The following is a 19504-nucleotide window of genomic DNA, read 5'->3' on the forward strand; positions in this document are numbered from 1 at the left end:
ACGGGGGTGTGGGGGAGGGGAGAGTATACATGGCGGCTTAAAGGCACAGTACACACAGTGGCTAGTTTGCAGAGTGCACAGTCAGAATCTGTCCATCACTCCAGCATCATCCTATCCCTACACTAATGAGGGCATAATTGCGACACTCGTGATGAGGCCATTATACAGGCCGGGTCACGTGCTGCGCTGGCCAATCACAGCCATGCCAATACTTTCAACAAGCTTTATTAGACTGGCGAACCCGAACAGGAAACTGGACGTATAGTAAAATGTCAGTGTTTGGGGCTCGGTACGGACCCCGAACTTTACCTTTCGGGTTCACTCATTCCAAATTGCCAGGTCACTTTTACTGTAAAATTAATATGGTAATAAACTCCAAAACAATTGTGGAATTGCACTTTTTTTGCAATTTCAATGCACTTGGAATTTTTTTCCCACTGCAATACCTCATAACGTGACACTGATCACATTTAAAAAATGAGGCCAGGTCATTAACCTACAAAGTGGCTCGGTCCTTAAGGGGTTAATCTAGTGGACTCAATAGTTTTTCCCCTTTATTTATCCGGCACCGTTATAAACCTTCATCACAAACTTACTGTTTTAGAAAACTACATAACATTTTCGCCACTTTAACCATTTCAAATCTGTTGTCCCATCAGCCAAAATTGCACAAAAAATATGGCATCTTGTAGAGTATTAGTTACAGAAGAAATAAGTCTACATACCCCTGTTAAAATGCCAGGACTTTGTCATGAAAAAAAAAATTATACCAAGAAGAAATAATTAATTTCAGAACTTTTTCCAACTTTAATGATGCCCATAATCTGCACAAATTCATTCAGAAACAAACTGAAATAATATTGAGGGCGAAATAAAACTAAATTAATGTGGTTGTATAAGTGTGAACACCCTCTTACAACTGGGGATGTGATTGTGTTAAAAATTAGCAAATCACATTTAAACTCATGTTAAATAGTAGTCCGTACACGGCTGACTATGTTTAGTCATTCTGATTAACCGCATATAATCTAGTAGGATTTTCCTGACATTTTCTTACTTGCATTTAACAGAAAAGGCCATGGTCTGTAAACCGCTTGCAAGACAGCAAAGGGATCTCATTGTTGAAAGTTACCAGTCAGAAGGTGGGTATAAAAATAAATAAATTCCAAGATATTAGAACCTTGATGAAGACAGTAATCAAGATGTGGCTTAAATTTGGCACAACAGTTACATTACCTAGAACTGAACGTGCCTCAAATATTAATAAAAATACTAGAAGGAAATTGGTCTGGAACGCTGTCAAGAGGAGAACTGCAACATTAAAGGAGCTGCAAGAAATTTTGGAAAATACTGGTTGTCTACTGAATTATGACAACAATCTCCAGTATTCTTCATATGTCTGGCCTGTGTGAAAGGGTGGCAAGATGGAATCCTTTTCTTAGAAAGAAAAAACATTAAAGCCCCAACTTGTTTTTCCAAAACCGATGCGCGCTTATGCTGTGATCAGTCAGTCAGATTGACTGACCGATCACAGCACCCTGAGTCCGGGGGCTGATGGCATAGGTCCCCGCACCTCTTCCCGTGCCACCCAGCCATCAGTGACAGCTGTCGGCACTGAACTGTCACTGCGTTTTTACATGCAGTGACTGTTTAAAGTCATGATGGACAAAGCATGTCATGGTGCCAGAAGTGACACCCGCTCATGACGTGCTATGTCCATCATTAGTTGTAAAGGTCTTAAAGGGGTTGTCCAGTACTTTATTATTGGTGATCTATCCTTAGGATAGGTCATCAATATCAGATTGACCTGACACCTATCGATCAGTTTTGTGTGTCGGTGGCTGGAAGGGAATAGTTGCGAAGCAGAACAGAAGAGCTCCGCCAACCAAATAGTGATTGACTGCGACCGGATACTTCACATCCGCTGCTATTCAAATAAATAGAAGTAGGTTGGCAGCATCCCACTGTGTATGAAATGCAATGTTTCACTCCACACAATTATCACCCGTGGGGACAAGATGTAAACAGTTAATTGGTGGGGTGTCAAGCCCCTACATATTTTATATTGATGACTTACCTATTGGATATTGGAGCTATTGGATATGTCATCAATATAAAGTTACCAGACAGTTCCTTTAAGAAAATAGTTTTCAGTTATTCAAAGAGCAATGTCAATTTATATAGACAAGAAAAGCACCAGTTGACTATAGTTCTTATTTTATTAAAATAGCATATTCAACCACCATAAACTGATAATACTTTATTTTCTTTATCCAAGAATACACTTAACAACACAATAGTGACTCAAAATATTCTTATTTATCAGAGCTGCTTTCAAATTGAAATGTACAGCTTTGTGAACATTGAGGAGAACAAAGATAAGGTTTAAGTAACAAAAAAAGACAAAGCTTTCCCACATGTTTTCCCACTCTTCAGGAGTATATCTAAATTGGCAGTATGAAAGAGTGGACCCTTACAAGACTGCCCCAATGTAATGCATAGAGTACATACCATATTAATGGACCTACCATATTCTTTAAACATATATAAATAAATTGGCATTTTTATTTCCATGTCTGCTTCAGCTTCAAAAAGAAACTAGTAATTTAAACCCGTTGTATTCGGCAGAGTCTGAAAGGACTAAATGGTGATTCTTAGCTGGCCCCACCACCAGCAATAGGGCTGACCTGTCCTCAGACAGTTGTCAAAAACAGTCACGGCAAGATATATAAAATGTGGAGATTTCCATGTATTTCCTACTCTACTGTACATAGAAAGACATCTTTAAAAAGTGCAAGGCAATGTTTGCAGTTCTCAAATGTTATTAGGCACATCCATTCCTTTAAAGCAAGCTTCATAGGGAAATTCCAGTTTTATTCTTCATGATAGCCCCTCAGAAGTCTCTATTTTCTTGTAAAAGAAACAAGGGGAAAGGGAGAACAAAAATTACATCCTGTAAACCATCAAGATAGCCCCTCTTCTTCACGGAGTGTTCAGTTATGTCGCATTCTACCTTTTTTTATTCTCTCCGGTTTTGGCTTGGGTATATATTGGTTATTTGCTTGGTATTCAAGTTCTTTACTAAAGTAGTGAATTGTTTTATTCAAGCCTTCCTCTAGTGGAACCTGAGAAGAGAGAATAGCAAGAAAAACCATGTTACCGTAGCTTTCTGAACTTACACCAAAGTCAACAAGAACAATCTAAAAAAAAAATAGATTAATAGTATATATATATGAAATGATATAATATATAACTAGTGTTGAGCATTCCGATACTGAAATATCGGGTATCGGCTGATATTCGCGGTATCGGAATTCCGATACTTAATTCCGATACTTTTACAATATCGAATACCGGAATCGGAAGTTCCCATAATGCCTGCGCTCTGCAGTGTCTCTGAAGTATGACAAGCTGGATGGCAGCGCTCAGCTGAGATCCAGCCTGTCATCAGAATGCCATCCCAGCGTGGGAGAATTCTCCTGATCGTTTAAAAGCCGGCGGGCGGTAAAAAGCCGCTGGCTTTTAAACAATCACACAGCCCCATACTGCTTCCCCGCAGCCTCCCACCCCGATCCTCCGCTCCCCTCGCCACCTCCCATCCCGATCGTAAGTTAGGACCGGGCGGGGAGCGCAGCACCAAGGAGCGGGGAGCGAAGGACCCGGGCGGGGAAGCCGGCAGTGAAAAGACTTCACCGCCGGCTTTCCCGTTCTGTGCTGCGCTTTCCCGCCGGTTATTTCAAATGAACAGCTGAGGTATCAGGTGATGCTGATCAGCTGTTCATTTGAAGTAGCCGCGGTGCCCTCAGAGGGTTCACGTGAGTTCATGCTTGACTGCATTGCATGAACTCACATGAACTTTCCCACGGCCGCACAGGTCAGCCTCACCTCCCAGACGATCAGCCCGTCATGATTGGTCTGTGCGATGTCTGCGGGTGTGTGCGATGTCTGTGAGATGTCTGCGAGTGTGTGTGGTGTCTGTGCGATGTCTGCGAGTGTGTGCGATGTCTGCGAGTGTGTGCGGTGTCTGTGCGATGTCTGCGAGTGTGTGCGGTGTCTGCGAGTGTGTGCGGTGTCTGCGAGTGTGTGTGGTGTCTGCGAGTGTGTGCGGTGTCTGCGAGTGTGTGCGGTGTCTGTGCGATGTCTGCGGGTGTGCGCGGTGTCTGTGCGATGTCTGCGGGTGTGTGCATGCAGGCAGACATAGGCCAATGTGACACTACTACTCCCATCGGCCTATGTCTGTCCCCTGTCCACTCGTGCCAGCAGGATCAGCTCGATGGCAGCAGTAGTTCCCATCAGCCTGATCCTGCTATATAAAATTTCCCTACTGTGTCCCCAATAAATTTTAAATACATGTCATTGGTGGCCAGTAGTTACCTACAATAAATTAGTTCATACATTACCTGTCCCCGCCGATCGCCACCTAAAATAAAGTAAAAAATAAAAAACTACACCTATACTCACCTAGACACCTAATTCCCCGAAGCCATCGATCTCCTGTAATAAAATAATAAACCACAACCTTATCCTTACCCCTCTGTAGTAGTCCACGAGTGTCCCACGAAGATCTCCAGTTTAGAGCAGCCACATAGAATGTGACCGCTCTGAACCGCCGCCCCCGCTAGAATGATGGGGCCGTAAAGCAGCCCCGTCATTGCATAAGCGGGTTCGCCGGAGTTCAGGCAGCGCTGCTCCGGTTAGCTCCTTTACGGCCCTGCTGTATCGTGAGAAATTCCCACGGTACAGCAGTGCCATAAAGGAGGTCTCCGGAGCTGCGCTGACTGAATGCACTCCGGTGACCTCAGTCAGTGGCTCCCGCTGCCGGGAGCGGACGTGTTCCCGGCAGTGTGAGCTTACAGCAGCCATGCACAGCTGTCACCATCTCCAGATGTGACAGCTGTGCATGGGAGATCAGCGCAGGAACGTGGACAGGTAACTATTTTTTTTTTAGTAAACTAAGAATTAAATAAAATTGTGTGTTTTATTTCAAATAAATTATTTTTTTCTGGGTGTAGTGTGTTTTTTCTTTTTAACACTTTGTAGGTTAGTAATGGGGGTGTCTTATAGACGCCCATCATTACTAACCTGGGCTTCATGGCAGCTGGCGCTGACATGAACCCCAACCCTATTACCCCACTGCCACCGCACCAGGGCAGCGTGGAAGAGCGAGGCTAAGTGCCAGAGTTGGCGCATCCTATGGATGCGCTATTTCTGGGGCGGCTGACGGCTGGTGTTTCTAGCCTGGGAGGGGGCCAATATTCATGGCACCCTTCCTGGGCTATTAATATCAGCCCCCAGCTGTCTGCCTAGCCTTTGCTAGCTATTAAATAGGGGGTACCCCACGTCATTTTTTTTGGGGGGGGGTCCCCCATTTTAATAGCTAGTAAAGGCTAGGTATTCAGCTGGGGGCTGATATTAGTAGTCTGGGAAGCTCCGTGGGTATTACCCCCTTCCCAGGCTTCAAACATCTGCCCCAGCCGTCTGCTTAACCTCCGCTAGAGCCTAAAATTATGGGGAGCCCCACGCCAATTTTTTTTAAATAAATCCTTTATTTTAAAACTAAATGACATTTGAGGAGTTAATAAAGATGCAGTCCCTAAATTATTATTTATTTTTTAATTGATTTTTCCCAAAAATTTTGACGTGGGCTTTGCCATATTTTTGTATGCCAGCCAGGTACAGCATCCAGCTTCTATGAACGCGCCATTTTCCGAGGTGGCTGCGGACTGCAATTTGCACCGGGGGGGGGGGGGGGGGGGGGCAGAAAGCTTGGGCCTCCCTGCGCTGCAGATTCCAGCCCCCAGCTGCCTAGTTGTACCTGGCTGGACACAAAAATAGGGAGTAGCCCCACGTATTTTTTTTTTTTAATTATTTCATGAAATTCATGAAATAATAAAGAAAGAAAGGGCTTCCCTATATTGTTGTGTCCGGCCGGGTACAAATAGGCAGCTGGTGGTTGGGCGCAGCCCGTTCCTGCCTGCTGTACCTGGCTGGACACAAATATAGTGCGAAGCCCCACGTCAATTTTTTTTTAATTATTTCAAGCTTTCTGGGCCCCACCTGCTGCAAATTGCAGTCCGCAGCCACCCCGGAAAATGGCGCGTTCATAGAAGCGCCATCTTCTGGCGTGTACCCAACTCATCCAGGGCCCTGGTGCGGTGGCTCACTGGGTAATAAAGGGGTTAAGGCCAGCTTGGCATTATCAGCTGGCCCTAAGCCCGAAATTCATGGGGTCATGCCAATATTATACATGACTGCCATGAATTTCTAGTAAAGTATTTAAAAAAAACACAAACACCCAGAAAAAAGTCCTTTAATTGAAATAAACACACAATTCTTTATTGTTCTAAATTAAACCATACTTACCATCACGCCCATTCCAGCTGAAGCCAACGATCTCCTGCAATAAAAGAAAAATAATAAACCAACCTCATCCTTACCTTTCCATGGTTCCCACGACAGCTTCAGCTCTGCTACATCGAGATGACAGTTTGGACCGCAGCAGAACGCTGCCATCCAGCCTGTCATCCCGCAGACACTGAGAAGTGCAGGCATGCTTGCGCTCCTCAGTGTCTCTCTGTGACGGCATAAAGATGAGCCGAGGTCATGTCCAATGAACTCGGCTCACCTCATGCACGTCACTGACAGCGTGGGAGAATTCTCCTGCACTCAGCGCTTCAGCCGGCAAAGAGACGGTGCATGAAAACACTATTATATTTTTAAATAAATCCTTTACACTAAATGACAAGTACAGTAAGCAACACTGTCACTGTACTTCATATATATGTGACTGACATGTTTCTATCTATCTAATCTATGTGTGAAGCTCTATTCTTTCTGTTGTAAATTGTCGGGTACCGGTGTATGCCGCTGATGAATTGCCGGCTTTTCGCGTAATACATTCTACATTATTCTTAGTTGTTTTACTTCATGTAGAATTAACCTACAAGGAAAGAAAGGGTTTATTTTCATTCCGATATTAGTGTCCCATTGACTTGCATTGGTTTCCGGTATCGGAATCGGCGATATCCGATATTTTTTGGGTATCGGTCCGATCCAATCCGATACGATATTTCCTGATATCGGAAGGTATCGCTCAACACTATATATAACACACTTACAGATATATATTTTTTTACCTCTACTGAGGCAATGATGCTATGATTAAACTCCAGTATACATACCACAGGTTCCCATCCAAGTAGAAGCTTGGCTTTCCTGATACCTGGTTTTCGTCTTTGTGGATCATCTTGAGCTTCTGAAAGAAACTGTATTTCTCCACCACTATAATGGAAGAACATATACTTAATAGTGGTTTGTGTTTTTTTTCCTTCTTTGAACCATTAAAAAAAAAAAAAAAGCAAAAAAGATTGACTTTGGCGCTCCATGGCATCTTAACCAGCGCAGCACGATCTTCCTCGGTTGACACTCGAATGCTGGCATCTTGCGATTAGTGGACCCCAGCGATGTCATGAAGAGCATTTTACCATTATATGGCAGGGTCTATGTAATCGCAAGAAGTGCCCATTATGTTGGCATTCAAGTGATGGCCCAGGAAGTTTCCTCTTCCTTGGGATGGCAGCCGCAAAGTACAAAAAGTACCTTGGAACAAGGTAGTGAAAATCTTTTTGCTCATCTTTATAAGTCATACAATGTTAAGTGCAGTATCGTAGTGTCCAATGTTTGCCATGGGTAAAAAATAAAAATATGCCTGGCCTATGATGTTCTCCTACCAAAGCCTCATTAAGACGCCAATTTAAACACGAAAAACACTGATAGAACTTGTACATATTTTATAGTCTACGGCGCAGTTCACATGTTTGTATTTTGGGGCAGACCACTGCAAAATTACCCAAAGTCTTGTCCGATTTTGATCAAGTTCACAGGTCAAACTCGCCAAGTCTATGGGTCCATTAAAGAAAAAAGAAAACATATCACATGTGCTGTCCGTTTGCTTATAGAAGCCCGAAACACCAAGTTTTTATTTTGTTTTGCATATAAGAAAACAAAAAACTGATGAAGCTGATGGTAAAACGGACACGGACCAGAACACAGATGGAAAATTGTTCAGTTTTTTTGGGTATGAGAAAAATCATCGTCTGAATGAGCAATAACACATGTAAGTATAATGCATGAGAAGGACAAGTCACAAATGAGGTCCAGCAGCAGCGTGGTCACAGTGAGGGCACCTGCTCTATTTTCCAGACGCCAAATGGATATGGAAGAGCAGTTTCCATTTAAACATCAAGAATGGAGACTACTTTTTTTTACTTATTTATTTTTTACTGGAGAGACTATTTTTGCTGTAAAAGTTCGGAGTTGCAGCATAATCACAATATTTTTGTAAAAAAAAATACTCTGTTCATTATCAAAATTGTGTGATAAAAAGAGAAAAGAAAATACAGTGGTCCAGTGGGTGGAGTAACTCATTCATTGCCAGTATGTCTTATATAATTTGACCATGAAGGCCGTCAATCACGGATCAGACCAGCCCCCGTCCCTCTAATCCAAGAACAAGCAAGAATTTAAAGGGGTTTTCTCAAGAGCAAGTGTTCATTTTAATCATCTTGGAATAATAACAATTCAATGTATTAAAATAAAATGTTCCTGCGCGGAGATAATCTTATAAATTGTCCCTTGCTGTGTCTGACCTTGCAGGAGCATGGTCTGATCATACCGCAGCACCTGGCTGGGGAAAAAAAAAGTATGTGGACATTACAACACGAGATTGCAAATGATTCTCTGAAGTAAAACATTGTTTAAAAACAGGCAGTGAAATGTTTTACCTCAGAGAAAGAATCATCTGTGATCCTGTGCTGTAATGTCTGTATAATCTTGTGCTTCCTCCCCTGCCCAGGAGCCATTACACAGTACACAGCAGGGGCACATTTATAAGATCATCTCCACACAGGAACATTTTATTTAAATACATCCAATTGTGGAAATTATTATTATTCCAAAAACTCTTGATTAAAATGAACTTTTGTTCGAGGGAAAACCCCAATGGATTTACTTTATACTGTATCAAATGTCCAGTATACAGCAATCTGCTCAGATGTTCCTTGACCATAACACAATGCCAATAGATTTCAGAGCATTTTCATGGGGACAGGTTCCCTTTCAATAGGAAGATACGAGCTGCAAGGACAAATAGTGACAATTGGAAGAATACATTTTCATTTAGACAGTGATGTAGCAGAACATGCCTAAAAAAATACCATTTACATGTTATGTCAGTAGACATTTATAGACTGGGATAAGGCAATTTTACAAGCCAACAAGAGTGCATTGCCATTGGGTGAAGATATAAAATCAATAAAACACTTGTAAGAAAAAAAATTTGGTATCAATACTAATCACAGACCTTTATCAGCAATTCACGCACAGTACACAATTATCCACCTTGTGATTACACATCTAATAAACTATTGGCAGGATTTCTCAGGGGGGCGAGAACTCACCAACAAGTTGCTTAATTAATCTGGCAAATTCCAGGATGGTGTGCTCTTCTGGGTTTCCCTGTGGAGAAGACAACAGCAGATTACAGCTTTAATTGCAAATTGTAATTAATAACCTCAATGCGGAGATGAATTTAGGATTGGCTTACGGTTCTTTAAACTCCAATTACTTTTCCAGGTGAAATGGACAATCATGTACAAAATAATGATATTGTAGAATAGTTTTACCCTTCAGCAAGTCACGTGCCATTCAATTCAATGTGTTGCCTCCCTATCATACTAATGTGGTTCCATGCTGCCCTGGCTTTAGGCTATGTTCACACTGTGCGTTTTTGCAGTGTTTTTCCCACACAGAAATGGGCCAAAACACTAGTGAATTCTTCTGCCGCTAATGCAATGACAATCCTGAAGTGCTGTGCACATGATCAGGAATTTTCCTGTCAGGATTTGCATTGCACTTAAATCTGCAGCATGTCAATTCTTTGTGGGTTTTTGTCGCTTTTTTCACCCATTGAGTTGAATTGAGTCAGTCAAATCTGCAGCAAAAACGCAGGTATAAAAATATTTGCGGATTTGCTGTGTATTTGATTGACTCCATTTAAGTCAATGGGTCAAAAAGACGGCTAAAGCACACAAAGAATTGACCGCGAGTCACATGCGTCAGCTGATGAGAGACTACTCCTCCCATCAGCCTACAAGAGAGCAGGCGCCGCTGATGGGAGAAGTGGTCTCATCAGCAGACGCCTGTGCTCAAAGTAAAAAAAAGTTAAAATAAAATTGATATTAAAATAACATTATACTCACCTATTCGCCGTAATCTCGAGTGTCCCACGGCGATCGGATCACCCGGCAGCACTCTATACACTGACAGGAGCGTAATCGCTCCCGGCAGTGTTTAGCGCTGATCTGCCAGGACAGAGGTCACATGAGTTCATCAGCTGATGAGCTCCAGTGACCTTACTTACGACACAGAATTTTCTCACACAGCAGTGGTGCAGTAAGTAAGATCACCGGAGCTCATCAGCTGATGAACTCGTGACCTCTGTCCCGGCAGCTCAGCGCTACACACGAACACAGGAGTGATTCCACTCCTGTATCAGTGTATAGCCTGCTATCCTTTAGAACATGTGCATCAGTGATTGCTGATGTGACTGCTCTAGAACTGACCCAGATCTTCATGGGACACTCTGGATTATGTCATCACATCGGACAGGTGAGAGATATGATTGTAAAAAAAAAAAAAAAAAAAAACAGATGACAATGGCTTCAGCAGATTAGGCGTTAGGCGAGTATACTGTGTTTTTTATTCTTAAATAAATGATTAAAACAGTGTGGACTTTTATTTCAAATAAAGGATTTTTTTCAGGCCGTGTGTTTATTTAAAAATCTTTACTATGGGGTTAGTAATGGGGGTGTCTTTTAGACACCTCTCCATTACTAACCTTGGCTTCATGTCAGGTGCCGATACAAAGCGGACATGAACCCCAACTCTATTACCCCACTTGCCACCGCACCAGGGCAAGTGGGAAGAGCGAGGCTAAGAGACAGATTTGGTGCATCTTATGGATGCACAATTTCTGGGACAGCTAAGGGCCAATATTATTAGCTTTGGAGGGGCCAGTATCCATGGCCCCTTCCCTGGCTATTAATATCATCTCAAAGCTGTCTGTTTAGCCTTTGCTGGTTAGATTTTATAGTGGGACCATATGTGTCAATTCTTTTCAGGGGGACTCCTGTAATCTAGCCAGTAAATGCTAATCAAACAGCTGTGGGCTGTTGTTAATACCCAGGGAATATTTTCAGCTAATGGATCCTTCCCTGGCTAGTAATATCAGCCCTCAGTAGTTGGCTTTCCCTCTGCTGGTTACAAAAAGGACGCGGGAGCTCACAGCATTTTTTTAATTTAATTCATTTTATTTCATAAACTCACCCGCAGCATGTCAATTTCTGTAGCTGTAGATTTTGACCGATTGAAATGTCATTACATGTGGTGGATCCGCATGTACTGACAAAACTGTGGCATTAGGGGTAATGGGATTAAGGGGTAATAGGATTAGGTGTTGCTGACACCAAGCCCTCGCTTTAGTAAGGAAGAGGTGTCAGCCAGACACCCTCATTACTAAACCTGTATGTAAAGACTTAAAGTGTTTTATTCTCAGTGTGTGTTTATTTGAAATAAAACAGACACATTCTTTAATCATTTAAATTAACCCAATATACTCACCCCACGGTAATCCAAGGGTTAAAGCCATGTCCCACGTTTCTTTTTTCAAATATCTCCATTTAGCTCCAAAAAGCATTCATTGCTGTACAAAAACTCTTAAAAAAACAACAAACACAAAAAAGCAATGTTTTTGCTGCCACGAGATGCAGAAACCTTGCAGAAATTTCTGCAATCAAATACTCAATGTGCGCACATGACCTTAGAGTCATTCAGGGCATGTCAATCTACATCAGTCACAGCATAAATTGACAAGCTGCATATTGCAAGTCCAATTTATACTACAGATATTCTTAATAGATCAAATGTGGCTGTGATGCATTGGAAAGGGGTGAAGTTTAGACACAACCCTAAACCACTTGCAATGCACTGTGTAAGGAAAGAATGCTGCAAAACAAGAATGCTTTAACGAAAAAAAAACAGAAGTGTGAATAGTTTATTTTTATCAATTAATACAATTAAAAGTGAATGAACAAATGAGCAGTATAAATCAAATCAATATATTTGATCAAATTAAAGTGGGGAGAGAAAGATAGGTGTCAGCAGCAGTTACAGACTGCATGCTTGCTAGGCAGAAGCAACTAAGTTATTGCATTTCTTGTGCAATCATTTATGTAAAGGAGGGGGGGGATTTTAACTGTGACTGTATCTCACAAAGTGCACATGTCACATTTTAAATTAATGGGGGGCAGTTTTGAAATATATGGCGCATGACTCGGCACAATCCAGACAGAATGCTGTTGCTTCTAACAGCGACACTGTCAGTTTAAGGCCACGGCTCCACTATCAGTATTCGGTCAGTATTTTTTCTCAGGAGTGGCAGCCAAAACCAGGAGTGGGTGATAAATGCAGAGTCGGTGACTTGTTTCTATTATACCTTTTCTCTGATTGTTCCTCTCCTGGTTTTGGCTCCCACTCCGGATAAAAAATACTGACAGAATACTGACCAAATACTGATGGGGCTGTGGCCTAAGTCAGTGATCTGCAAAGAAATATGTCTGATCACAAATAACCAAGAGGGATGAGTTTTGGACCTTTAATTTAAATAAAAAACATGAAGTCTGTCAGTGCAACAGCCCAATAACAGCCTATTTAATAAGTTACCATCAGTTTATATGTTGAGGTCATGGACATTACTAAGGCTGAGACTGTGAAATAGTTAAAAAGATTGCATACAGTCCTATGAGACTTCAGATTACTACACACGTCTTTTCAGCGCAATACTGCAAACGAATGTATTTTGTACTTTGTTGGTAGCTGGCTATTTATGTTTTTTTTTCCTGGAGATAGCATTTTTCAAAAAATATTTCTCAGAATTACATTTAATAAGAGAGTAGATATGTTCCAGTCACATCCTGCCCTTTTATACTTTTAAGGTTGGAATTACAAATGCAATTTTTTTTAAAGCAACATCCAGGAGTAAAAGGAAGGAAAGACTGACGTGAACCTGGGATTAAAATCAGAATGATTTTGCCAGAAACCTGTCATAAAAACAAAACAAGCAGCCACAAAAATAGTATTTTATAGTGTTCAGAAAATGTGGTCACTGTTATTTTGTGTGACTTCCGCATATATACTTTAAGTGATGAAGTATTACAGCAGAATGTAAATATAAACCCAGAAAAGGAAACTTACCAGATTCACCGGACTGCTGACATTGCTGTTCATTAAACCCACAAGCCCATTAACCAGGTCACTAGTAGAGAGAAGAACCAGTACATTGTTAAGGTTTCTTAAAATCTGCCATTAGCTACTACGCTTTGGAACTAAGGTCTGTTGGTTTTGTCTTTCGTTAAGTGGTTGTCCGGTCTTCTCATGAAAGTCGGCAGTCCTCTATGTGACCTCAGACCAGACCTCTGAATCTTATCGGTGAGTGTACCACACGCTGTCAAGATTCTACTGGTGTGGTCAGTGACAGCAGGCAGTAATGTGACCGTAAGTAAGCGATTTGCATACTTCCGGCCACATTCTGACAAGACGTGCTCGGCCTCGCTCAATTAACATGTATTGGGGCCGAGCAGCTTTTACTAGCATATGACTGCATGTATGCAAAACTTATACTTTTAGTTATGTGACTGCCCGCTCTCGCCAGCGACACCAGAGAATCGAGATTGCAGACTTCTGAAATCTTACAGCGTGCGCTATCACATAGAATGACTGCAGCCTTTCATCAGAGGAGCAGACAAGTCCTATAACTAATACAAGTATATTGTATTGTCATAATGTGGCCTAGGCTGGTTATATTCAGCACTGCAGGCTGTGCACAAGGCATGACGGAGTCCACCTCTGTCATCAATTTTATTACAAGTCTGCAGTAAGGGTGAGATCAGACAAAAGTGTGGACAAAACTCTTCCCAACAGCAGTGACCAATGGCTACAGGATTTGTTAAACTAAATTTTGTGGCCTTTGGCCACTGAAGGTTGGAAGTGTTTGGGTCGCACCGTATGCCAATTAATCGGTCCAAGAGTGAGATCAGAGATAAGCTGCCTAACTAACCCTTAGAAGGCAGTGAGACGACCGTATAAATCAGACTGCAATGCATGGAGTGGCCAGCTGGTCTCCCATATATTTCTATGAAGCGGTCACGCCTGGGTCAGGAGATCCTCCGGCCAGTCCATGCATTTCTGTCTGATCTTGGTCTGATTTATACAGTAGTCTGAATGCAGCCTTCAGGAAAGAAAGACCAAACACAGCAAGGTCTCACAAGTAAAGCAGACGGCAGGAAAGAAGAGTTTTGGTCATTCATTATTTAGGCTACATTCAGACAAAAAAAGATCAATAAATGGGTCCAACAGGTGTCACCTCAAAAAACATGAACGGGACCCTCTACATATCCCACAAAAGGAGAGCAGAAGGAACCAAGTGACAACTGAATGAATCATACAAGAAATAAACGTGACATTCAGACAAAGTGGATTTGTTACAGATTCAGTGGGTACAATAACTCACATGTAACAAACTAAAATTTAGCAGCATAAAATTACCTGGAGATTTCTGGCAAGATTGGTTTTAACTAATCCCTGGGGCGTGTTTATATAATCTTCCTGGCGATTTTGGATCAGAAAACGTCGGAAAAATAGTTTCTCAAAAATAGGAAAAGAAAAAAAAAAACACAAAACTATGTCACTCACCCCGTGACTAAAAAGTTATTACTTTATTACATCCGGGCGGAGGAGACAGAAAATAGAGCGACGTCCGTATCACAATGCCAAGCACTTCATGCAGGCTGAATTTAGCGCATGGAGCGTGAAACAGCCGCCGCTCTTTCCTGTCTCCTCCGCCCGGATGGAATCTAGGAATCATTTTGAAGCCATGGGGTGAGGGCCACAGTTCTTCTCTCTTCCTATTTTTGATGTTGCCGGTCTCCTGTTCAGCACCACATGTGGCTATGTTATGACTGACTCAGGAATTAAAAAACGGTTACACTTTATACCAAGAATCAATAGTACACGTAAGAATAAGCATCTTTGTAATATTTCTTATCAGAGAGATTTGCTTCTTGCTCCGCCAAAATTGTTAAGTCTACCAAAATTCTGAATGTAGAAAGGAGGAGCTAGAGATAGAAGGAGAGGAGGAAGGAGGAGCTGTATTTCCATAGAAGCTTAGCAGCAGCACCTGCCATCTTCTCTCAGGAATGGAACACTCGCCCTCACTCAAGACACATTTTACCTCAGAATTGAGAATTTTGATAAGGACTGATCAATTTTGGCAGAGAAAGAAGCAGATTTCTCTGATAATACTTATTACAAAGTTGTTTATTTTCATGTGCACTATTGATTTATGAAACAAAATTAAAATGTCAGTTACGCTTTAACCCCTTCATGGCACTGGCTGTACATATACGGCGCTGCAGGAGGTGCGTTCCGACAAAGCGCGGTGTACGGCAGGACGATTGCATGGGCTCATACCGATGGCCGGCGCGGTCAAACGCGGGCGTCAGCTCTGTATGAGAGCCTACACCCTGCGGCAATGCCCACGATTGGTGCTAGCACCGATCAAGGGCGTTTAACCCTTCTAATGCTGCTTTCAATAGTGACAGCGACATCGATCGGCAAAGCAGAGAGCTCCCTCTGCTCAGATCTGCACAATGCCGCTGAACAAAACGCAATCAAAAAGTCGAAGGTAAATAAAAATTCATCTTGTCCCGCAAAACACAAGCCGCCATACAGCTCCAGCAACGGCAAAATAAAAAAGCTATAGCTTTCAGAATACAGAGATGCAAAAAACAATTCTTTCTATAAAATAGTTTGTGTAAACACTGGAAAAAAAAAAAAAAAAAGAAAATGTTGTATCGCTGTAATCGTACGGACCCGAAGAATAAAGTTATCTGATCACTCACCACACCGTGAATGGCAAAAAAAAAATCCCCAGAAACAAATTTCTGTATCACTGGTTTTTGTTTATTCTGCCTCCCAAAAATTGGAATAGAAAAACGATCAAAAAATGTTGCACCAAAAATGGTTTTAATGAAAACGTCAACTCGTCCCGCAAAAAACAAGCCCTCACATGCTGTCGGCCGAAATATGGAAAAATTATAGCTTTCAAAATATGGTGATGCAAAAACTTTTTTTTTTGCTAAAACTAAAGTCTTTTAGAGTGAGACGGCACCCAAACAAAACAAAAATATATAAATCTGGTATCGCAGTAATTGCACCGACCAGAAGAATAAAGTCGTCTAATCAATTATATCACACGAGGAATGGCATAAAAAATAGATACAACCAATTCTTCACCTGCTGTTGATTTGTTCATTTTGCCTCCCAAAGATCGCAGTAAGGCTCAGCTCACATTTATCCTTCACACTGCACTGAGCACTTACACCGGGATTTCTGTGTGAATATCTGAAATATGTGATTTAGGTGAAAACCCCCACGGAAGATTCCCTATAGTGAGGCAGATGGAGGCACTCTGGCCTATGATCCAGCAGTGCCAGTCTTTTTAAGCGCATACACATAAGCGTGGCCAACCACACAGTTTTGTGCACTTCTGAAAAGGACACCGCTGAACAGAGGCCAGACGGAGTACAGAGTAACTCTGCTGCCTCTTTATAGTGAACGGATCAGTCGGGGATTTCATCAGAATCACGTCATTCGGAGATTTAAATGGAGACCCCGATGCAAGTGCACAGAATAAATGTGATCCCAAATATTGTGTAAAATGTTCCCAACAAAAGCTTCAACTCAATCCACAAAAAAGCAAGTCTCCACTCAGGTAGTCATCTGTTAATGGAAACATAGGGAGCTTTCACGTTACTAGTAGCACAAACGCTCTGGAAAAGTGTTATGGCTCTCTCCACCCTACAAAAGAAATCCAGCAAAATCTGTACTCCCAAATCCACATGCTGCCCCCTCCTTTCTCAGCCCCATAGTGTGCCTAAACTGTAGTTAGCATTCACATTTGGCATTTCTGTAGCGATGGGAGCCCGCCTAATTTACAGGGTACATGTCTCCAGAAGCCTGAGCTGGGCACAATGTGTGGGTACTGCAACGTACTGGGCACTACAACGGCAAATTTCACTCAGCAACATACACTGCTGCTCGTTTCTGGCAAACATTCATGGAGTCAAATTCGTGACTTCACCTGTAGATAAATTCCCAGAGGGGTGTAATTTCCACAATGGGGTCATTTGAGGGGGATTCTGCTCTTCTGGCACATAGGGACTTCTGTATATGGAGTCTGCAAACTATTATACAATATTTTGTTCTCCAAGAGTCAAATAGCGCTCCTTCCCTCCTGCGTCTCGTCATATGGCTAAGCCACATATGGGGCATTGCCCAAATTCAGCAGAAATTGTGTGACAAATTTTGGTGCCATTTTTACCAATTTCCCCATGTGAAAATGTAAAATCTGGAGCTAAAACAAAATTTTTGTGGTAAAAAAGTAATTATATTTTCTTTACTGCCCAATGGTATAAGGTTCTGTGACACACCTGTGGTGTCAATATGATTGATGCATGCCTAGATGAATTAATTGAGAGGTATAGCTTGTAAAATGAGGTCTATTATGGGGGGAGGGGGGTTTGTGGTTCTGGCACCTTGGGGGCTCTGCCAATGTGACATGGCACCCTCAAACCATTCCAGCTAAATGTTCACTACAATATGGTGCTCCTTCCCTTCTGAGCCTTGCACTGTGCCTCAAAAGTAGTTTTCGACCACATATGAGGTATTACCATACTCAGGAGAAATTACGCAACATTTAGTCGACCATTTTCTCCTATTATCCCTTTTGAAAATTGACTCATGCGATTCACAGAATCGTATAACATTGAACTGAGGGTTAGAAATGCTTACTACACCACTAGATGAATTCCTCAAGAGGGGTAGTTTCCAAAATGGAGTCACTTGTGGGGGGTTTCTGCTGTTTTGGCATGTCAAGGGGTCGTCAAATGTGACATGGCATTTGCAATCTGTTCCAGCCAAAAAAACAGAATTCAATTAGGGCTCCTTCCCTTCCCAAACAGTAGTTTTCCACTACATTTGGGGTTTTGGTGTACTCAGGACAAGATTTCACAACAGACTGAACTGTCCATTTTCTCCTGTTACCCTTGTGAAAATTAAAAAATTGGGGCTGAAGGAACATTTTTGTGGGAAAAATGTATATTTTCATTTTCATGGCTCAACGTTATAAAATTTGGTGAAGTACCAACGGGATTAAGGTTCTCACTACACATCTAGATAAAATCCTTGAGGGGTGTAGTTACCAACTTGGGGTCACTTATGGGGGGTTTCCACTGTTTAGACACATCAGCAGCTATGCAAATGCGACATGGCGTCCGCCATCTATTCCAGCCAATTTTGCGTTCCAAAAGTCAAATTGGCGCTCCTTCCTAACCAAGCCCTGCTCCCAAAACAGTTTTCACCACAAAATTTGGGGCTAAATTAACATTTTTGTGGGAAAATGTAAATTTTTTTCCTTCCACATTTCTTTAATTCTTGTGAAGCACCTAAAGGTTAATAAACTTCTTGAATGAGGCATTGAACACCTTGAGGGGTGCAGTTTTTAAAATGGAGTCACTTGTGTATTTTCTATCATATATGCCTCCCAAAGTCACTTCAAATATGATGTGGTCCCTGAAAAAACAAAACAACCCCCCCCCCCCAAATGTTTCAATAATCATGCTGATTTAAAGTAAAGTAGACATGTGAAAAATGTTCCATATTAACAATTGTGTGTTTAAGGGCATAAAAATTAAAAGTTTGGAAATTGGGCAAAAAATGTGAAAATTTTGCAATTTCCGATATTTTCACAAATAGCGAACAAATTTTACCACCATCATGAAATACAAGGTCACGAAAAAGCAAAACAAAAAACAATCTCACAATAACTGAGACCCGTTGAAGCGTTTTAGAGTTATTACCACATAAAGTGCCACTGGTCAGAATTGTAAAAACTGGCCTGGTCATGAAGGTGAAAACAGGCTGGGGAGGGGAGGGGTGTGAAGGGGTTAAAGGCTTAGTGCCCACGATGCAGAAATGAAGCAGAAATTTTCCTGACTATTTCTGCATCTCCTTGGCAGAAAAACGCATGCATTTTTTACATGCATTTTTGACGCGCATTTGATGCGTATTTGACATGCGTTTTTCCAATGCATTGTATAGGCAAATCTGCATGCAGAAACGCACAAGAATTGGTCATGTCCGTATTTTTTCTGCGAGTAAAATCTGCGCAGAAAAAATACGGACCATGTGCACAGAACTTGCAGAATGTCATAGGAAGTCATGGGATAAGGTATGCAATGCATTTCTGGAGCGTTTACGCGCTGCAAATACGCACCAAAATACGCACCAAAAACGCATCGTGGGCACACAGCCAAACAATTATATTTAT

General features: G+C 41.8%; 1 pseudogene; it reads right to left on the reverse strand.

Moving 5' to 3' along the window:
* Window positions 1–2332: 2332 nt before the first annotated feature.
* The window catches only part of LOC141213277 (UDP-glucuronic acid decarboxylase 1-like), a 102769-nt pseudogene continuing 85597 nt past the window's right edge, over window positions 2333–19504 (reverse strand).

The sequence above is a fragment of the Phyllobates terribilis genome, unplaced genomic scaffold, assembly GCF_046119375.1.
Source record: "Phyllobates terribilis strain yellow unplaced genomic scaffold, ASM4611937v1 Scaffold_191__1_contigs__length_3620865, whole genome shotgun sequence".
NCBI classification, from domain to species: Eukaryota; Metazoa; Chordata; class Amphibia; order Anura; family Dendrobatidae; genus Phyllobates; species Phyllobates terribilis.